Here is a 22727-nt window from a genome sequence, read left to right as displayed (position 1 = left end):
AATTGCATGCTCAAAAGGTGGTATCAACTAGCTACTGACTGATAGAAAATACCTGACAGCAATGAAACAATTCCAACATCTAGGTTTAGGACAAATAATCAATCTCCAAACCTAAGAAGCAGCACAGCATCTGCTAAGTCCAATTGAGGGTGGTCACTTAAGGACTAGGGGCTAGGAAAACAATTTAGTCATTATTCTGCCTATTAACATAAAGCATTGGAAAGAGAGAGAAGCCAAGTGCTCTGAAAGGCTGAACTAATACCTGACTTCCTTCTATTAAGCCCAATAATCCAAAGAGATAGACCTCCTTGGGAGCCACACTGTTGGCTGGATGTTTTTATTGAAACTAGAAGCTTTCAGGTTTGCCATCCAAATGGTTAGTTAAGTACAGATAGCATTTCTAGTACAATATTGAATAATAGTGCTGATGATGGACGCCTTTGCTTCATCCCTGATCTTACTGGGAAGGCTTCAGGTTAATCTCCATTATAGATAATGCTTGCTCCTGGTTTTAGATAAATACTACTTATTTTTAAAAAGGCTCAATTTATTGCTTTGATTTCTAGTATTTTTTAATAGGAATGGGTATTGTATGTTCTCAAAGACTTTTGTTGCATGCATTGATATGATCATATGAATTTTATCATTTTTGTTATTGATATGGTCAATTGTGCTGATGGTTTTCCTAATATGGAACCAGTCCTACATTCCTGATATAAATGCCACGTATTCATAGTGTATGATCTTTGTGATATACTGCTGTAATCTTGTGAGTATTATATTTATAATTTTTACATTGATATTCATTAAGAAAATTAGTATACAGTTTTCTTCGTTTTTGTTTTCTTTGACTTAGGTATCAAAACTATATTTCTATCATGAAAGGAATTTGGTAGGAGTCCTTCTTTAACCAATTTTTTTCAAATAGTTTATGTAATATTGAGATTAATTATTCCTTAAATGTTTGGTAGAATACACCTGGCCCTGGGAATTTTTTCTTAGGGAGCTCATTGATGAGTTTTTGAAGTTTTTTTTTCCTAAGATAGGGTTTTTTAAGTATTTTATTTTCTCTTATGTTAATCTGAGCAGTCAATATTTTTGTAAAATTGATCTATTTCACTTATATCCCCAGTTTTGCTGGCATATAATTGGGCAAGATAACTTAATAATTGCTTTAATTTCATCTCCATTCATGGTGCAATCACCCTTTCCATTTTTGACAGTAGTAATTTGATTTTTGCCTTTCTTTTTTAAAATGCAAATTAATCAATATTTTATCTATTTAATTGTTTTTTAAAATAAAAAAACTCCTTTTTATCAGGTGAATGTGGATTTTTTTAACTTTCAATTTTATTAATCTCTCCTTTGATTTTCAAGATTTTTATTTTGATGTTTATTTGGGGAATTTTAATTTGTTCTTTTTCTAAGTTTGTTTTATCTGCATGACCAATTTGTTGATCCACTCTTTCTCTTTTTTATTGATTTATGTGTTTAGAGATATAAATTTTCCCTTAAGTAATGCTTTGGCTGCAACCCACAAATTTTGGAATGTTGTGTCATAGTTATCTCTCTCTTTAATGAAAGCATTGGTTCTATCTATGATTTATTATTGATCCACTCATTCTTTAGGATTAGGTTATTTAGTTTCCAATTACCTTTTAATCTACACTTCCAAGGCCTTTATAGAACATAATTTTTACTGCATTATTGTCTGAAAAGGCTGCATTTAGTGTTTCTGCTTTTCTGCATTTGGCTGTGCAGTTTTCATGTCCTAACACATGGTCAGTTTTTTCTGAAGGTGCCAGTGTATAGTTGAGAAAAGATATATGTTTTTTTCTATTCCCATTCAGTTTTTTCAGATGTCTCTCATATATAAATTTTCTAAGATTCTATTTATCTTTATTTCGTTCTTATTTATTTATAGTTAGATTTATCTAGTTTTGAGTGGGGGAATTTGAGGGCCCACTCTAGAATAGTTTCATTATTGATTTCCTCCTGTAATGCATTTAACTATTCCTTTAAGAATTTGTATGCTATTCCATTTGGTGCATTTTAATTTAGTATTAGTGTTACTTTGCTGTCTATGATTCCTTTTATCAAGATATGACTTACCTGCTTATCCCTTTAATTTGGTCTATTTTAAGCTATTAAAACTTCTACATCTTTTCTGGACATATTGTACATTTGTGTTATTCCCCTATAAATCATGAATATCAAATACTTAAGTATATTCAATACAAACATGTTTTCCATTCAATAATTTATAGTAGTATTTGGTGTAAGTTGATGGTCTAAACCTCATTTCTGCCAAACAGTTTTCCATCTTTCCTGGTAGTAAGGAGATATTCTTGAAGTAATTAATGTTTTTGAATATCCATTTTTACTTCTACTTCTACATTTTTAGCCAGAAGTAAATAGTTTTGATGATGATTATTTTTATATTGTAGCTTCATATCTTTTTAAAATTTTGTTTGTTTTCAGTATTCTACAATCACTTCCAATTATCTTAGATTTTTCCCCTCCCTCTTCCTCCTGCCCCACTTCCTCCCCACTCCCTCTCCAAGACAGTATACAATCTTATACAGGTTCTACACACATATTCCTATTAAATACATTTTCACCCTAGTCATGTTAAATAGAAAAATTAAAATGAATGGGAGAAACCATAAAACAAAACAAAACGTAATACAAAAGAAAATGGTCTGCTTCATTCTGCGATCCAATTCCATGGTTCTTTCTCTGGACGTGGAAGGTGTTTTGCCTCAAAAGTCCATTGGGAAATTTTTAAGTCCTTGCATTGCCATGAAGGACTAAGTCTACCAGAAAAATTCCTTGCACACTGTGGTTGTTGCTGTGTACAAAGTTCTCCTGGTTCTGCTCCTTTCACTCAGCATCATATCTTAACTATATTTCCTCTTTGGTCCTTTATTTTTTATTATTTCCCTTGAGATCCTAGAACTTTTGTTTCTCAAAGTGAATTTTCTTTTTATTTTATCTAGCTCTATAACATATTCCCTTGATCGAATTATTGGTGTAATACTAAATTTGAAAATGAATTTAGGCAGCAGACAATTTTTGTTATATTGTTGTAGAATAAGAAGTAATGACTATCCCTCTGATTATTTGTCAGTATTTCTTTAAAGAGTTTTCTGTAATTGTATTTATATAAATCATGATTATGCTTTGGAAGATTGATTTCTGATATTTTATGCATTTTGTAGTTATTATCGATTAGCCTTTACTTGTAATTGTTTCCTCCTACACTTTCTTTTCACTGTAGAGAAACAATATTAATTTCTATAATTTTATTTCCTATCATGCTATTTGATCAAACCAAAGAATTTCTTTACTGATTTGGTCATTTTCTAAGAACATCTTGTGGCTTTGATATCATCAGAAGAGATACTCGTATCTCTTCTGTGCATATTATTTTACTTTCTTTGTCTCTACATTTTGCTATTATTTCAAGAATCCATATAAAATAACAATGGAGAAAGAGGACATGTTATTTTAATCATATTTATCGGGAAAGTCTTTGATGTCCTCCCACTCTAAATAAAATTAACTTTTGGGAATTTTAGATACATACTTTTTTATTCTATTAAAATTATCCATCAAGGACTACACTTTTTGTAGGTTTAAAAATTATTAACAATATAAATGTGTGTTGCACTTATCAAAGGCTCTTCCTGTATCTTTGACTTAATCATGTTATTATGGGTATTTTGTCTTATTAATGTTTAGAATATTACTATGTTAATTATTTTCCAAAGTTGGACTATAAATACATTACTGATATAAATCTAACTTGTTCATTGTGGAAAAAATTGGAGAAATTGCTATAGTCTTCATTTCTTGAATTGGATTTAATTTTTTTTGAAACAATGTTATTTAAAATCATAGAGGCCAGTATGGGTAGCTTTAGTTGGGCTTTCTTGTACATAGTGGATTGCTTGACCTTGTTTTCTTGTACAGTCTCACTCTATTTTAATCATATTATTCAATCCATTCACATTTAAAGTTATGATTGTTAGACTTTTGTTTCTTCCATTTAACTCATTCATATTTATTTCACCCTCTTTCTCTTTTTAGTCAATACTTTGTTGCTGTGAGTTGTACTTAATCTATTTTGATGCTAGCTTATTTTCATAGATTCTACCTCAGTCCTTTTTTTCTGACTTATCCCAAGTCCTGTGAAATTAATTAAAATTTTAATTGTTTCTTCTTCCTTCCTTCCATCCTTCCTCCTCCTATCCTTTCTTCCTCCCTTTTATGTAGTTACACTAAAATTATTTTTCTTCATTTTACAGACTATGACTAAAATCTTCAGAAGTTAAGTGACTCACCTAATGTGACACAGATAGTAAATGACAAGACTTTCCGCTACACTGGGCTTTTCCACTTCAAATTTCATTACATTTTCAGTAACTGACTCCAACTTCAGATCCACACATGCATCCCCTTTTACTTAATCCCCTCTTAATTAATTATAACTCATATTTACATTGCACATGCAGGTTTGTAAACTGCTTTTCTAGCAACAACTCTATCAGGTTGGGAGTAAAATATTATCATTTCCATTTTAGAGATGAGGAAACGGAATTACATATTGAGAAAGGATAGTAATGAAATAATTGCAAGGATTAGTCCCATCATGAAAATAACTTTGTCATAGTCTTGCCAAATGAACAAGCTTAAAGTGAAGCCATCCTCAATATAGCAAGAGATTTCTAGTCTCTGTAATTGTTCCTATCATTAATCACTCACATTTTCAGTCATTGGATGGTGGTGCTTAATTTTAAAGATTCCTAGTAAAAGTTGAAATGAAAAGTCATTTTTTTCACTCAGACATAAAGAAATAAATCCAATATAAATTTTAAAAATTCCTGCTTTATCAAAATGCCACGCATTCTTTTAAAGGATAAGAAACAGATATTTAATAATCATAGAAATAAATCATTTAAATAAAAAGCTGACTCTAGAATTGGAGGTTTTGCCATATTAAAACAAAATGTGTTCCCAATGAATATACATCCATTTCAGCGAGGTATAAAGTAGAATTTGACAATTACCACAATGTATATATGTACAATGTATACATATAACATATAATAGAAATGCATAATTTAAAAACTATATATTATGTAAATTAAACTTTCACACAACTGTTGGCATCAGTCAGAATCCAACCAGGCAAGGCATACTGCCATAGTCCTACCTGTTGTTAACATATTAATAAGGTCCTACCATATTTAAACTTCTCATTTTTCATTTCTCTTTCCTTTTCTTTCTTTTGTTTTAATTAGGAAAATTAAACTGATGAATCTGGGGAACATCGGTGTGGCATATTTAAGCCAGGCATTGGACAGAATCTTATATTCTTCAGAACTACATGCTTGAATCTGAACTGGATGATAATATAGTTGGTACATGGATAAAAGGGATGAGAGTAGCAGGGGGAGGTTCATTTGAGGAAATCAACAAACCTAATGGTTATGCATGGGACTGAATATTGGAGGACAATGATTTGGGGGAGAAAAAGATATGATTTTGTCATCATGGTATATGATAGACCTCTTGCACCAAATAAAACACACACACACACACACACACACACACACACACACACAAAGTAGATGAGGAGTTCAGGAAATAGATCATAAGCCTGGCACAGAGTCATGACATAAAACTAATGAGGACTTCAGTTTTCCAGATATGTTGGCAGTGTCTTTGTTAACTAAAGATCAGTTAATAGCTTCTTAACATAATGATAATGTTCTCGAAAAGATGGAAGAATCAACTACAGAAAATTCCACTTTGTTTCTGATTTTCATTTTTAAAAAAAGTAGAAATTGGTTGTTAGGGTGGAAATGAAAGGAGCCTTCGGGCTAGGTAACCACTCTGTCTCTTCCTTTAAGATCCGGACCAGACATGATTTTCTGAATGAGACTTTTCCTGATTCCCCAGTTGCTATTGACTGTTCTTTCAAACTACTTTGTATATTTATATTTATTCAGTTTATTTTTATGCTCCATATATTTTTATGTGTACTTGTTGTCTCCCTCATTTAAATGTAATATCCTTGAGAACAGGCATTGTTTCATTCTATGTCCTTGCATTCCCAGGGAGCACATAAATGTTTGTTGACTGATGTATTGAGGTTAGCATATAGATAGCAAGAATAAAAAGTGTTAGCCACATCCTAGGGGAATTCATCCCTAGATCAACTGCCTTACTCTCTTTCTTTGATCAGTGAGGGACCCCTTATGTCTCAGAGTCAATATTTTCTCCCCAGTGGAGCAACGCACGCCAGGTCTTTACCTCTGTGGGGTCTCATATGCTGAGTTTTCTCCTCTCTGTACTTGTACATGTCTCCCCTTGAAAAGACCTTAAATACCCTTAAGCATAGATAGACCTTGTGTTCCAGAATAGAGAAAGATTAGGTGGTTTAGCAAATCGTTTCCCTCACCTAAACCAAGACTAGGTCACCCAAGGCAGTAAAATGAGCAAGAGCATGGTTCTCAAAGTGTTTCCTTCTGCTTCTTGGTCTTATGGAGTAATATCATAACTCTTGATATACCTCTGAAGCCCTCTTTGAGCATCTTGATCACAATTATGCCAGTTCATTTCCTCTTTGTCCCATGATGAATCCTTTGTTTTTGTTCTTCCCTAAACAGTACAGTGGTCTCCTCATCCTATTTTGGCAAACTGATCTGGTTGATTCCTCATACATTCTCGTGAACTAGACAACAAAACTATAGGCACAGACAGATAGATATATGTACATACACATATGTACATACATATATGTGGGTGTGTACATGTATAGGTATGTATCACCTTATATACATATACATACATATAGCTGTTCCTTCCTCCCCCCCTTCAAGTCTTTGGAGGCATGGATTTCCATCAAGATGCCTGTTTCTACATAAAGCATTCCATTTCTATAGAATAAGGGGGGCTACTAGGTCATATGAGATCCTTTACATTTTTTACCTGACTCTAGCATGTTAACATTAACTGACCAGAATCATTAATTCCATGTGAAGGGAAACTGGGATGATTATGGTGCTACATGCACAAGAAGAATCTTTTTGTTTCACCTACGCCTTCTCTATATCATGTGAAAAGAGAGAAAGCAGGAAAGGGGATTGTAGTAATTGACATTTAAATGGAACCTTGTAGTGTTCTGAGCAATTTACCACTTAATGAGCATGTATTTATTTTTTTTTTATATTTTGACATTTATTTCCACAAAATTTTGAGTTCCAATTTTTCTCCCCATCTCTCCCCTCCTCCACCCCATAACACCTTGCATTCTGATTACCCCTTCCCTCAATGTGTCCTCCCTTCGATCATACCCTACCCTTCCCTATCCCCATCTTCTCTTCTTTCTTGTAGGGCAAGATAGATTTCTATACTCCATTACCTATATTTCTTATTTCCCAGTTATATACAATAAGAATTCTCAACATTCATCTCTAATACTTTGAATTCCAATTTTTCTCCCTCCCTCCCTCCCCACCTATCCCCACTGAGAAAGCAAGCAATTCAATACAGGCTGTATATATGTCATTTTGCAAAAGATTTCCATAATAGCCATGTTGTGTAAGGCTAACTATATTTTCCTCCATCCTACCCTGTCCCCCATTTATTCTATTCTCTCATTTGACCGTGTGTGTGTGTGTGTGTGTGTGTGTGTGTGTGTATAATCCCTCCACCTCCCCAAATACTGAGAAAAGTCTCAAGAGTTACAAATATTATCTTTCCATGTAGGAATGTAAACAGTTCAGCTTTAGAAAGTCCTTTATGATTTCTCCTTTTTATGCTTCTCTTGATTCTTGTGTTTGAAAGTCAAATTTTCTTTTCAGTTCTTGTCTTTTCATCATGAATGCTTGAAAGTCCTCTATATCATTGAATGACCATTTATTCTCTTGAAGTATTATACTCAGTTTTGCTGGGTAGGTGATTCTTGGTCTAATCCCAGTTCCTTTGACTTCTGGCATATCCTATTCCAAGCCCTTTGATCCCTTAATGTAGAAGCTGCCAGATCCTGTGTTATCCTGATTGTATTTCCACAATACTTGAATTGTTTCTTTCTAGCTCCTTGCAATATTTTCTCCTTGACTTGGGAACTCTGAAATTTGGCCACAATATTCCTAGGAGTTTCTCTTTTTGGGTTTCCTTCAGGAGGTGATCAGTGGATTCTTTCAATATCTATTTTGCTCTCTGGTTTTAGAATATCAGGGCAATTTTCCTTGATAATATCATGAAAGATAATGCCTAGGCTCTTTTTTTCATCATGGTTTTCAGGTATTCCCAAAATTTTTAAATTGTCTCTCCTGGATCTATTTTCCAGGTCAGTTGTTTTTCCAATGAGATATTTCATATTATCTTCTATTTTTTTCATTCTTTTGGTTTTGTTTTGTAATTTCTTGGTTTATCATATAGTCATTAGCTTCCCTCAGCTCCACTCTCATTTTTAAAGAACTATTTTTTTCAGTGAGCTTTTGAACCTCCTTTTCCATTTGGCTAACTCTGCTTTTTAAAACCTTCCTCTCCTCATTGCCTTTTTGGACATCTTTTTCCAATTGCGTTAGCCTATTTTTAAAGGTGTTATTTTCTTCAGCACTTTTTTGGGTCTCCTTTAGCAAGCTGTTGACTCACTTTTCAAGCTCTTCCATGGCTTAAGCCCATTGCATATTCATTCTGGAAGTATTGGATGCAGAAGACTTGACTTCCTCTGACAGTACACATTGTTCTTCCTCATTCAAAAGGATGGAAGGAAATACCTGTTCACGAAGAAAGTAACCCTTCTATGGTCTTATTTGTTTTCCTTTTTTTGGACATTTTTCCAGTCAGTTACTTGACTTCTGAATCCTGTGTCAAGAGGAGGGTCCTAGCGCTCCTCCTCATCCCAGGACCATCCTCAGGGCTGAGATTCAGATCAGCTGCTCAATTCTTCCAGGGGCTTTAGGCTAAGTGCTTCCCAAATGGACACCCACTGCTGCTGCCACCACCACTGCTGCTGCTACTAATGCCACTGTCACCTCAGGCCAGTGCTGGAGGGAGGGGGGACCCTGCTCCCCTCTCACCCAGCTGGGAAAGCCCTCTCACTGACCTTTGAAGCTTTCTTTGGAGTTTGTGGGTTGAGGGATCTGAGGCCCTCCCTGCTGGGGATTCTGCCCCAGAGACTTGTTCTGGTCCTGTTTTTCCTGGTGCTCCACAAGCAGGGCTGGGCTCTGCTCTGCTCAGCATCCCATGGGATAGACCTTTCCTGTCGAACTTCCAGGTTACTTTTGGCTGGAAATCTCTTTTACTCTGTCATTCTGCTTCTGCTGCTCTAGAATTTGTTGAGAGTCATTTTTATAGGTATTTTATGGGCTGTGGGGGAAGAGCTAGAGTCTGTGTGTCTTTCTACTCCACTGTTCTTGACTCCACCCCTGCATGTATTTATTAAATTCCTACGTGCCAGGGACTATAGATACAATGATAAAAGTGAAACAAATCCTGACCATAAGCAACTTCCATTCTAAAGAGGGAGGTAGCATGTGTATACATCATAACAATATATATATACAAGACCTTTACAGAAGTAATACAAAGTAATTTTGGAAGGGAAGGAACTATCAGTTGGGGAAAAGCAGTGGATATTAAGCATTTACTATGTGCTAGTCACTGTGATAAGTACTGAGAAAACAAACACAAGTAGAAAGAAAGATGCTTCCCTCAAGGAGCTTATATTCTAATGGCAGAAGAGAGTACATAAAGGAAAGTTGGAAAAGGGGCTCATGGAACATACCTGAGTGGAGTCATGATGAAGATGTCCAGATTGCCACTTGATGAGAAGTGAAAGTAGAAGAAGTTATTTTCATTTTACAGAGGAGGCAACCGAGTCATATAATTTGTCCTGGATCACACACCTAAGTAGATGAACCAAGACACGAATTCAAGTCATCTGGACTCCAAATTCAGTTCTCTTGACAGAACACTCCAGCTGATTGTGTGATTAGATCTTTGCAGTTCTAATAGTTTTTTGGCTGTGGAATCGTTAGTTGAAATCATAGCTTATCTGTGTGCATAGTGATGTGAAAGGGCCTTTGAGGGAAGAGATTGGGCCTTAGAGTTCTTCCCTACCACCAAGGCATTTATCCAGTGGCAACTTCAGTCTTAAAGAGAGACTTTGAGGTATTCATAGTAGTAGCTACTTCCTACAAATATTTTGTAATCAAGTTTTATAATATGATATTCATTTCAGTTCAACTGCAAACACTTATGAAGCTCTTTTTCTGTACTAGATGCTTCATTAGGAAATGAGGAAACAAAACAAACTGGAATTGTTCTTGTCCTCAAGGAGATTACATTTGACTAGTGGGAATTATCATGTGCACCGATGAGCTAATCTAAAGACATACACGAAGTAATTGGTTGGGAGCACTAATAACTAGGAAGTAAGGAAAGTCTCCAAGTAGAGGTACTGCTTGATCATGACCTTGAGAGCCAGGAGGACTTTGGAGAGGTGGAATTGGGGAGGGAAGACCATCTACACATAGGCAATTGCCTGTGCAAGGTTATAGAAGCATAGTATTTGATACTGTATATAAGGAATAGGAACAAAAGAGTTATGATGAAATATAGAGGGTTGCTCACCCACCTTTGGGGACCACTTGATATCACCTGTGGCTCCCAGAAGCTAGAGCATGCCCAGTAGCCACACTCAGTAAAGTAGCTTGGCAGATAAGCTAAACCAGTTTGAGGGTAACTTATGGGCCTCAAATCCATTGGTGAGTTAATGAGATGTCTACCCCAAACAGGGTGTCTTCCCTCTGTGGAACGGGTAGATGGGAATAATTTGTTTCAATGGTCATAAAAGCAGCTGAAACAGGTGGTGTGGAGTGCTTGGAGCTTGGGCAGATAAAGAAGACACCAAGGTGATCCACTGCATCCTAGGCCATGCCAGGCATCTTGACTTTTGTCTTGCCATTGGACTTCAATAAGTCTGAAAGAGAAAGGGAGGCTGATGACTTTTAGTAACTCTGCCTCACTTCAATTCAATTCATGCATGAATCAAGATATCAATCACCCTGCAATGTCATTGGTCTTTTTCAAAAAAATGAAGGACAAACAACAGAGAGTATGTGTGAAGAGAAAATGTGGAATAGGTCTAGAAGGACATTGAAACCACTTTCAAAAGGGATTTAAAGAGTAAACAGAGAATTTTTCTGCCTTTTATCCTGTAGGTAATAGGAAGCCACTGTTATTTCTTGAAACAATTGAGGATCAGAGTGAGATCTTCAGTGCTTTAGTCCCATAAATTTGGCAGTTGTTTGGAAAGATGCATGGGGAAAGAGCGAATAGATGGAAGAATTATTGTAAGAGGTGATGAGGCCCTGAAGTAGGATGGAGGTTGCATCACTGGATTGAAAGGGAAAGAAAGAAAAGATGTGGGGGAGGTAGAATCTATAGGAGTACGCAAATGATTGGATGATTGGAGGGGTGGATGTTGGATAGGGTAACTTAGGTTGCAAACATGACTGGAAGACTATGCAACTGGTGGCACAGTGATAGAATTAGGGAAAATATGAAGAAGGATGGGTTTCAGTTTGCTTCAGATAACATTCCTTCTGGTTGAGTCTGTTTAGTGAGATCTCAAGAGAACATAATGAATTATTATTTTGTACATAAAAAATGCTTTTCCACATAGGAATTTTTCAGTCAAAGTCTATGTCAGGGGTAGAGAATCTGCTGGCTTGAGGCCAGCAGTCTTTGTATTTATTGTTTGTCCAGGGGCTTTCTTTTCTCCCTAAAAATGACAAACCCACAACCTTGATTGTTTTCTTTTATAGAAATGGCTAAACATTCATTGGCAGTGCTACCTGAATAGTATTCTCTTTTCATAGCCAAGTACCCCAGCCTGGATCTTTCCCTTCATGGCCAAGACCAACTCTTATGTAAATAACAAAAACCTTTTGTCCCAACCAAGGATTGTTTGTTTATCTTTGAGAACAAAGCACCTTTTATATGATATCTTGTCTAAACAGTCAACCATTTCTATGACCAGAAAGTTACCAGAGAAATTCTTTGAGATTTCCATTTCCTTCACTCAGTATAAGTAAACATTCCAAATCTGATTAATAAATGTTGAAAAGCATATTATCATTAATTTGCTTATACTAATTATTCCTGAGCCTAAGGAAGAAATTATTTTTCAAGATAAAGGGGAAAACATTAATTTTACGTTAGCACAATATTTAGAGTTTTAATTGATATAGGTAAACCCAAAATCAATTAGAGATGAGCCAACGTATAAAGAGCTAGCTTTCGAGTCAGGAAGATCTGTGTTCAAGGACCCACTCTGACATATGCTGACAGTACCATTTTGGGCAAGTTCCACAACCTTTGACTATTACTTGGGACTCTCTAAATTAATCAGTGAGTAACAGAAAAGTCAACATACTGCACTGGTCAACAGAGTGTCCTCACTGGGAGTTCCCTACACCAATGAATTCCCATGTCAAGTGTTTTCTACCATCCCTTCCCCCAATCAGTTTGACAATTGATGGTGAGAATATGATTGAATTTTAGAATGGGAATGAACATTGCCTCATTTTAAACTTATAACAGAAGGAAAAATAAAAATGGTATTCCAAGAAAAAAATAACCAAAATCTCTAAATATATGAGTTTAAAATTTCAGGTAATGTATAGATGGTTTTTATAGTTAAACGGTACAAGCGGACCAGACTTGGGAAATGACAATCTAAGACTGAAGTATAAATCCTTAGTTCATTTCTTTAAAGGAGCAAATAATTGGAGCAAATGCTAGATTTCTATCCATTTAAAAAATATGTCAAATAACTATACTTTAACCTAAAAGAAACATTTCAAAAAGTAACAATTCAGCTATAAAAAAGCAATACATTATTGTTGAATCCATCAATAATCACTATTTAAATGCCTTTTATTCTTGTCATTCAGTCGTATCCAACTCTTCATGACCCCATTTGGAGTTTTCTGGGGAAAGATACAGAAGTAGTTTGCCATTTCCTTCTGCAGTTCATTTTAGAGATGAGGAAACTAAAGCAACAGGGTTAAGTGACATGCCCAGAGTCACACAGTTAATAAGTGTCTGAGGCTGGATTTGAACTCATGAAGATGAGTCTTCCTGACTCCAGGCCCAGCACTCTATCCACTGTGCCACCCACTATGTGCCAAGCCCTGTGCTAGGTGCCAGGAATACAAAAGTTCAAATGAAGTTATTCCTATCCTCAAGAAGCCTACAGTCTATCAGAGGGAGGCATCCCGTTTTGAAAGTTAGCAGGGTAAAGTGGATAGAAGATGAGCCCTAGTATCAGAGAGATCTGGCTTCAAGTCTTACCTTTGATGCACATTAGCTAAGGACCATGGACAAGGCACTTAATCTCTTAATTCCCTAGGCAACTCACTGTGGCTTTACCTTGGAGCTGAGTTTTCTATATCCAAAGTGTCAATAATTTTCTTCATTGGGAGTTTTTCTTTTTGATGAAATCCTAAATATAGAAGACCCCTATTGTACTCCTAAAATCAGCTTTGAATCATGACTAAATAATATTTTAATTAACTCTTGTTTTACTATCCTAAGATACTTTAGAAAATATAAAGGATTTGGCAACTGCATGTGATATATTTGTACTTGTGATATACCTATTCTGAGGAGATTTACACTTAAAATAGTTTCTCTAAGCACAAGACAGTTTTGACTGTAATGATAAAGCATGATAACGTAAGAGATATCTGAGGAAAGAAGTAGGCAGCTGTTTTGAGTCAGATCACAGTAATCTTCCTAAAAATGAAGTGGTTTAGAGGGGACAGATTTTTGTTGAGTAAGTCAGGTGGTACAGTGGATAATGGCTTGTAACTGGAGTCAGTAAGACGCAAGTTCAAATCCAGCCTCAGATATTTACTAACTTTGTGACTCTGGGTAAGTCCTAGAATCCTGGAGCAAAGATGCCAAGATTTTTGTTTCAAGGATTTTCTTTCATGTTTGAACTGAGGGATTCAATTTGAGGTTTTCTTAGGATATAATATTGATACTATGGACCGTGTTGGAGAAAATATAAAAGATATAAGAAGATATTAAAAATTATGTGGGAACAGGATACAGAATCTCATGAAGTTACTCATCTGTTCACATCATACATTGAAAAAATAGTAAATATTCTCAAAGTGGGCAAGAATGGTTTCTGACAAATCAAGAGCAGTCACCAAATCCAAGCACTTTACCCCTGACCCAGCTACTGGGTTTCTCATTCAGAATATATTTACTTCTACTTGAAAAATAATTCTAATACACTTAGTTTTCTGATTTGTCTGACCACAAGAGAGCAAAGGCAACAAATTAGAAAGGTGAAAAGGAGATAGGGAGATGAGAAAGGAGAAAGTTGAAAGATGACTGCCAAAAGAAAGAAGTGAGTCTTGAAATAGTAACAAGGAAGGGAGAGACATTATAAAATTAAAATATGAGTTGTGTAACGTAGAGGTATATTGGATTATGCACAGTCCAATGAGAAAGGGTAAAGATAAGAAATGATCTTGTGATCTTACTGGTATAGAGAAGTCCCATGTGAAAATGAACATCCCCCAACCAAAACAGATTGGCATATTCTTCATAACTCTCAAGCTTGGAAAGTTGCCTGGGAGATTTAAAAGTCAAATTACTTGCCTAGAGACTCCCAGTAAGTATGTGCCAGAGGCAGAACTTGAACCCAGGTGATCCTAGCTTAAAGATTGGCTATTTATCCATCGGGCAGCTAGGTGGCATAGTGGATAGTGGATATAGTGGATAGAGTACCAGGCCGGCAGTCAGGAAAACTTCATGAATTAAAATTCATCCTCAGTCACTTGCTAGCTGTGTGACTGTGGGCAAGTCATTTAACCCTGTTTGCTTCAGTTTCCTCACCTGTAAAATGAGCTGGAGTGAAAATAGCAATCCATTCCAACATTTTGCCAAGAAAACCCAAAATGGAGTCAAGAGAAATTGACCATGACTGACATAACCAGACAACACTAATTCATCAATTACCAACAAAAATAATTTTTCAATATTACAGTGTTGTCTAAATTCAATAAGCTACAAATTATTAGTGTATGTTAAATTTAAAACTGAAGTCTTAGACTGAGATTAAATAGAAATAGTAGATGTAGATAAAAATATCTCAATCTCTTCAATGTAAGACACATTGAGCACTAAGTTATCAGAGTAGACATGGTTATGTGGGTCAAGAGATTTTCCGGCATCCTCAAGTCAGAGCAAAGTGGGAAAAACCACTTTGTAATATCAGTCTTAATGTACGCTGTTAGAAGAGTAAATGGATAACAATTATTTAATAAGTATTCAAAAATACTCTCTACATTATTATCAAGACACAACACTCTCTAAGGTAGCTAGAGAATATTCGCGATATCAGAAAGCAAGAGGAAGGATTGGGAGTATGGTACAGTAGAAAGGACATTTGCTCCAAAGTCAGAAGTTGTTGTTGCTGAGTCATTTCAGTCTTGTCCAACTCTTTGAGACCCCAAATGTTGGGGTTTTCTCGGCCAAAACACTAAAGTAGTTTGCCATTTTCTTCTCCAGCTCATTTTACAGATGAGGAACTGAGGCAATCAGAATGAAATGAGTTGCTCATGGCCACACAGCTAAATGTCTGAAACCAGACTTGAACTCAGCTCTTCCTGACTCTACCCTGGTAGTCTATCTACTACACACCTAGGTGTGTGACCCTGGGCAAGTCACTTAAACTTGTTTGGCTCACTTTCTTCATATGTAAAATGAGCTGGAGAAGAAAATGGTAAACCATTCTAGTATCTATGTGTAAAGGCAACCACACTGGCATACTCAGCATGGCCTGCTAGTACAGGTTCTTAGATCTGTTTCTCTAAAAGGAAAGCAACTTTTGAGGGGTCAACAATCTGCTTTAATCACATATACCAACAGAGAAAATACAAGCAGAGAAATAAAGAGCAACAGACAGGGCTTCTACTTGTCTGACCAATACATACATCACAGATCAACAGATTCAAATATCTCACCATTGCATACATACATAGTTACCAGAGAGAGGAGCACCAACATCTGGAGTCTCATCTGGTACATAAACCTTCTTCCAAAGAGTCAGTGCCCAGAGTAAAACCTCACCTCAGGGGAAATAGACACTTGACCCAGTGACTCCTTAGCAATTAACAAAAGGTGTGGGTCTTCCTACAAAACAAGCCTCCCCTAATCAAGCTTCCCTTAATGGACTCCACCTGAGGTCTATTAATGGATGGGGAAGATCTTTAACTCTAATTAACATTACACTTTGCCAGGAAAATCCCAACATTTGGGGTCTCGAAGAGTCACAAGACCTGGGTTCAAATCCTCCATCTAACAATTAGTAATTATTTAGCCTTTGGAAAGTCATTTATTGTTCCTGGCCCTCTGTAAAATAAGCAGTTTGAATAAACTTGTCTCTGAAATCCTTTTGAGTTTTAAATCTATTATTCTATGACTTTATGATCTCAGATTGAATGATAAACTAATTAAAAAGGTACAGAAATATTTCTGAAACAGAATCACAGCTAGGCATCTAAGTGGCAGAGAAAGCAAGTGGCTCAGTAGATAAAATACTAGACTTAGAGGAGAGAAAGACCTGAGTTCAAATTCTATCTTAGCCACTTATTAAATGGGTGGCCTGGGGCAAGTCACTTCACCTCTTTCTCAGTTTCCTCATCTGAAAAAATGGATATAATGATGCATTCATCTCCCAGGATAGTTGTGAGGATCAAATGCAAACCTGAAAGTATTATATATAAATTCTTGCTGCCGTTATTATTTTCAATTATTCACAGATCAATAATAAAGACTAATAATAAATACATAATCAACTCCACAGTCTTTGAAGAGCCCATTGTTAAATCTTCAGTGTAAGAATTAATACTTTGGAAATCTGTAAAGACTACAAATCAGTGGTTAATTCATCATTTTGTTGACTATCTAGATTAAGAAAATGATGGAGAAATTAATAGTGCAAATTAAAGACAAAAGTTTGTCCTGCCTCTTCCCTATGCCACCTTCCCTAGAGAGACAGCTGTTAAACATTTACCAGCGCATCATTGGGTACGTGTCACTGCAATTATTGAATTTAGCTCATCTTGTTTTGGGGTAACTCTTACTGAGTTCAAATCCAGCCTTAGACACTTATTAGCTGTGTGACTCTGGACAAGTCACTGTTTACCCTGTTTGCCTCAGTTTTTCTTCTATAAAATGATCTGGAGAACGACATGGCAAGCCACTCCAATATCTTTGCCAAGAAAACTCCAGACAGGAGCATAAAGAGTCAGAAACAACTGAAATTTCTCAACAACAGTCCTGTTTTAACTATGGAAGGAGCCCATGAAATGGCAAAGTTGAAAACAAGTGAAATCTAAAAGTACTCAGTAGCTAACATCCACATGAGCTCAATCACGTTGACAAATGGTCAAGCTCTTTCAGTTGGCTTAGAGAAAAACAAGGGTTTATGCTAGCAGTTCCAGATCAGGTCATTACTATCTGGAGTTATAGAAGGATTGCCTTTAAGGAGCCATGTTGTATTAATTGATGCTGACTTTCCAAGGAAATGGGAAAAAACTGTGCAGCTCACCACTCCAGGTTGAAAATATTTAGTGCCTTCCAAATAGTTAAAATAGGCAATGCAAGGTAGTGAACTGAGCACAGCAGTCAGGAAAACTTGGTTTCAAATCTGCTGTGTGTCCCTGGGCATGTCAGTTCACTTCTGTTTGCCTCAGTTTCCTTATCTATAAAGCAAGAGAGGTGGACTTGATTTCTAAGGTCACTTCCAGATGTAAATATATTGTAAAATGACAAGCAAAATCCTCTTTTTACCAATATCAATCTCCTCATCTAGTCTTGAGAATCCAACAAATATACTGTACTTGAATGGGAACACAGGAGCAGACAGAACATTATAATAAATATCTTTGATCACTATTTTAATAAAAGACACTATATCCAATAGTCATAACCCCCAGATGGTGAAGGCTAAAAAGTTCTTAAACTAGAGATACATTTCAGAAGACATAAAAAATATTATGTGGGAACAAGCCATGGCACAAATCATCTCTGGGATCCCAGCTACCACTGCAATCACCCTGAGGAAGTCTTTGATCAACCCATAGAGGGGGAACTTCCATCCCACTACTTTTATTCAATTACAAAAAATCATTTTTATCCTTTTGTCAGAGCTTGCCAAGCACTAAACACAAAAGAATCAGTAGCACAACAGCCACTTGTCCCTAGGCAATTTCTGAGTTCCTTTGGATATATCACAGGAACAAGAAAAATCATGATTATATTACACTATTATTATTTTTATTGTGAGTATATCATATAATAATAACAATAATAGCTGGCATTTGCACAGTACATAATTAATGAGTGATTCTCTCATCTGAGCCTCACAACAATCCTAGGAGGTAGAGATGGCCATTATTCCTGCCCCCATTTTATACACGAGGAGGTTGAGTTTCACCAAAGGTCAATGACTTGTTCGTGATTACACAGCTGGCTAAGTGTCAGAAGCAGGATTTACATCCAGCCCTTCTTGACTTTACTTCCATCATGACATCATCTTACCTCTCAATAACTGTTGTATAGAACAATTGCCTCTCATTTGCCAATGACATTCGTATGTCAAGGGTCTGTGATTTCAATCAGTGCACAATAGGACCCATTTATAACTCAGAGAGATGTCTCATTCTGAAAGAGATCTTTTATGCAACTTGACCATAGTAATGTAGTAGTGGAAACTGCTAGGTGGTGCTATAATACAGAGTGCTGAGGTAGGAGTCAGGAAGACTCATCTTCCCGAGTTCAAATATGGTCCCAGACACTGACTAGCTGTGTGACCCTGGCCAAGTTGCCATAGCCCATTTTCCTCATCTGTAAAATGAGCTGGAGAAGGGAATGGCAAAGCCACTCCAGTATCTCTGCCAAGAGTACCCCAAATGGGATCAAACAGAATTGGACATGATTGAAAATGATGAACCAACTGGAACGAAAAAATGGGACTTGAACCCAGTCCTTCTTGACTCAAAGTCTTCCATATTGCCTCTGCTAATGAGGTCAAGGACTGCTCCTTACACTTACTTGCTGTTTGACCCTAGGCACATCAGTTAACCTCCTATGGCCTCCATTTCCTCACTGGTAAAATGAAAGAGTTGGGTTAGTTGGTCTCTAATATCTTTTTTAGCTTTAGATCTATTATCTTATAATTCCATGACAAATACCGAAATAGACTGATTTAGTAGATTTCAGGAAATAGTGACTAGGGACATGGTGGGTAGGAGAAGCATGCTATATGGTAAATAAGGAAGCGAAAAGAAAAAAAGAGCAAAGAAATGTATGGCTGAAAAATAAGATGGACTGGTCCTTGATGAGGAAAGATAAGGGATGGATGGATCATGCAGTCCCCTCGTACCTCTGCAATGTCAAGAAAAGAAGACTTGCCTTCCCCCCTACTGCACCCCAACACGTATGTGGACCTTCTGTGCCAACCTTATGTGTAAGAGTAAAACAGGACGTGCAGGCATGGATGGGTTGCAATTTGGACCACTGGAGGGAACATCCACTTAAATGAGATCACAAACACCATTTGACTCCAGTCAACTAAGGTAGTTTTCAAGTGCCTTTGCTTTGATTTGTACACCAAATTCTTTTACTAAAATGTTTTTAATGAGCATTTTAATGGTTCCTATGCAAGAAGTCACATTTTCCTGAAGTTTCTGATTACCTACATCTAAGTGAACTTTCTTTGGACGTCTCCTCAGATGACATAACATGGTGGAGATGCCAAGGAGTCAGTAATGCAAATGTCAGTTGTCTTCACAGACTTTATGGCTTTGGTTTAAAGTTGAGAATGTTTGGAAAATAGCTTGTCTCTTATCTGGTACACGGAGCCGCTCTTGTTCAGACTGTGAGAGAGGTTAAGTGAGAAACGAGTTGGCCTGCCAAGGATACATTTGTCCCCCTTCCCCCATAAAAAAGAAGAAGAAGAAAGAAAACACACACACAGGGATGTTAATTGGAGTGTGGGGGGAAGAAGATCAGAAATCAACATCTTCAAATCCCTATTCTAGTAAAAAAGATTATTCTTGCTTGCCTGCCCTCTGCTGGAATTTCTGAATTCAGCACTTGAGTTGTAGCAGTGATAAGTTGTATAGTCCATGGGAGTGTCTTTTCAAGATCTGTTGAAGTGTAGCAGGTCAGGTATATAAGATTAGGGATAAAACAAGAGTTAAGCCCTAAAAGCAATGGTCAAGTGTTCTTTGAATTCATCATGAAAAATAATCAGATTTTAAATGAGTCAAAGAAAACAATTATATATAATGGGGTAGTGGTGATGGTGGAGAAAACAATTGACTGTTACTGAAGGAGAAAAATGCTTTGGTTAAACTAAAAGATATCCCTAGCATTAAATGAAATGGCTGTAACCTCCTCCCAAGCAAAACAAGACAAAACAAAAAGCCCAACGCTCTTTAATTTACCTGAGCATAATATATGAAATCACATCAGAAGCCGTTGCCCTTCTATAGAAGAGGAACTGGAGCTGGTAAGGGAAAAGGGAAGTTAATACATGCTTAATAAACTATTAAGAAGAACCGTTTTTTCTATTTAAAAAAACTCAAGCCAAAATATTTAGGAATTGGAAATGACCTTTTCTCCCTTCCCTTGAGCTACCCTTCCACTGTATGATTGTTCATTATTGTCCATTGTTTAAAAACAGGAGATAAAGTATATTGAATTTTCTGGAGGCAATAAAAATGGATGGAATTTAGAGAATGCTTATAATTTTCAAAGTGCTTTACACATGTTAGCTCAGTCGAATCTACAAAAATGCAGTGGGGCAGATGCTGAAAGAATTATTCTCCCAAAAGCTGTAAAGTAGATATTTTGTAATCAAGTGGCACATTGAATAGAGCTCTGGGAACAACCGACTTCCAATTCAGCATCAGACATTTACCAGCTATGTGATTCTGGAAAAGTCGCTTAACCTAGGTCTACCTCAGTTTTCTCATCTCTAAAATGGGGATATATGTATATATATCTATATCTATATCTATATATAATAGCACCTATGCAAAAAGATTGTTTTGAAGCTAAAATGAGATACTTTCGTAAACCTTAATGCACCTTCTAAACACTAGCTATATTACTTATTAAACATGTACTACGTGCCAGGCACTATGTTAGGCTCTAGCTATATAAACAATGAAACCATCTCTACTCTCAAGGAGCATGAGTTATCATCCCCACTTTACAGATGGGGAAATGAAAGCTTGGTTAGGGTCTCATGAACACAAAGTCAGAGGTGGTATCTGAACTGACTTCCAGCCTCCAGGTCCAGCTCTCTTCCCACTCCACCACATGCCCCTTGAATGAATCAAAAACGCTGCTCTCTCTAATGTACTCATTTCAGCCGACAGTTCCTTGTTTCCTATTTTCTCTAAAGTGAAAGGAAGAAAGGAAGATTTAATTGCCTGCTGCCTTCCAGGATGATGCTCCCATTGGGGCTGGGGCAGAGAGGATGGTTCTGAGAGGAAGCATGGTAACCTTCATCTGAGGAGCAAGACGACCCAACCCGAACCAAGCTCTCTCAGCTCAGCATATGCTTTTCAAGACGTGGGCCTTTATTCCATTTCCTTTCTCCCTTTTATGTAGAAGCGTGACTGAGGTTTGAAACAGGGAAAGGGGAGGAGAGAGAGCAGACGAAGGAACACAAAGGAGAGCAAAGAGGAGATTCACATCACCATTTTGGGGCCCCTTTCATTTGACTTCGTTCTTTTTCCCTTGGCCAGCCGAGCTCTGTTAAATTAAACTTCTAAAGGGGAAGGCTCCCCAAGTAAAGATGTGTGATCAGCCTCCTTAAGCATTAATGCTTGAGCATACAGTACAGACAGGACTTAATTGGAAACAATGCCAATTAGTTACGTATGTTAATTCTTTTATAATAGACCCTGATAATTGTGTAGTTAATTCATTTTACTACTGTAAACGTGGCACACTTACATACTTTAAACAAAGCCAGCAGAGAGGAGAAATGAAGATAACAATGGGTCTCTCGTGCATAAAGCTTCAAGATTCTCAAAGCACTTTACTTAAAAGATTTCCTTTCATCCTCACAAAGCCCTGATGAAATGGATGCTCTTCTCATCCCCATTTTACAGAGGAGTAAATTGAGATAAAGAGAGCTTGAGTGACTTCTGCATGAGCACCCAGCTAGTAAGTGTATGAAGGAGGATTTGAACTCAGCCCTTTATGAGGTCACTTGGGCTACTTTATTCACTAAGTTACATTGGTGGGTTTCAGTTTCTCTTATATTATACCTTGCTTGATATCTGTTAATCAATAAATCAATCAGCACTTATTAATCCAAGTATACGTTGCCTGCCCTACTTGCTAGGGAGCAGAGAAGCAAAGATATGTGCAAAACAACCCCTTGACCTCACATTCTACTGGTGGGGATAATAGGCATGTAGAAAGTTATATGCAAAATAGTTGCACTATAGAAATAAAGTAATTTGAAGTTTCACAAAAAATTTGAATTCTTTGATCTCACAAGAAGTAATTTTTTTAAATAGCCAAGTTGACTTCTGGGATTGTGAAAGAAAAAAAAACAGAATAAAATGGGGCTGGAAGTCCATATGGCCTAT

This window comes from Notamacropus eugenii, chromosome 3 (assembly GCF_028372415.1).
Source record: "Notamacropus eugenii isolate mMacEug1 chromosome 3, mMacEug1.pri_v2, whole genome shotgun sequence".
Lineage (NCBI taxonomy): Eukaryota > Metazoa > Chordata > Mammalia > Diprotodontia > Macropodidae > Notamacropus > Notamacropus eugenii.
The sequence above is the reverse complement of the archived record's forward strand: the minus strand, read 5'-3'. Positions refer to the sequence as shown.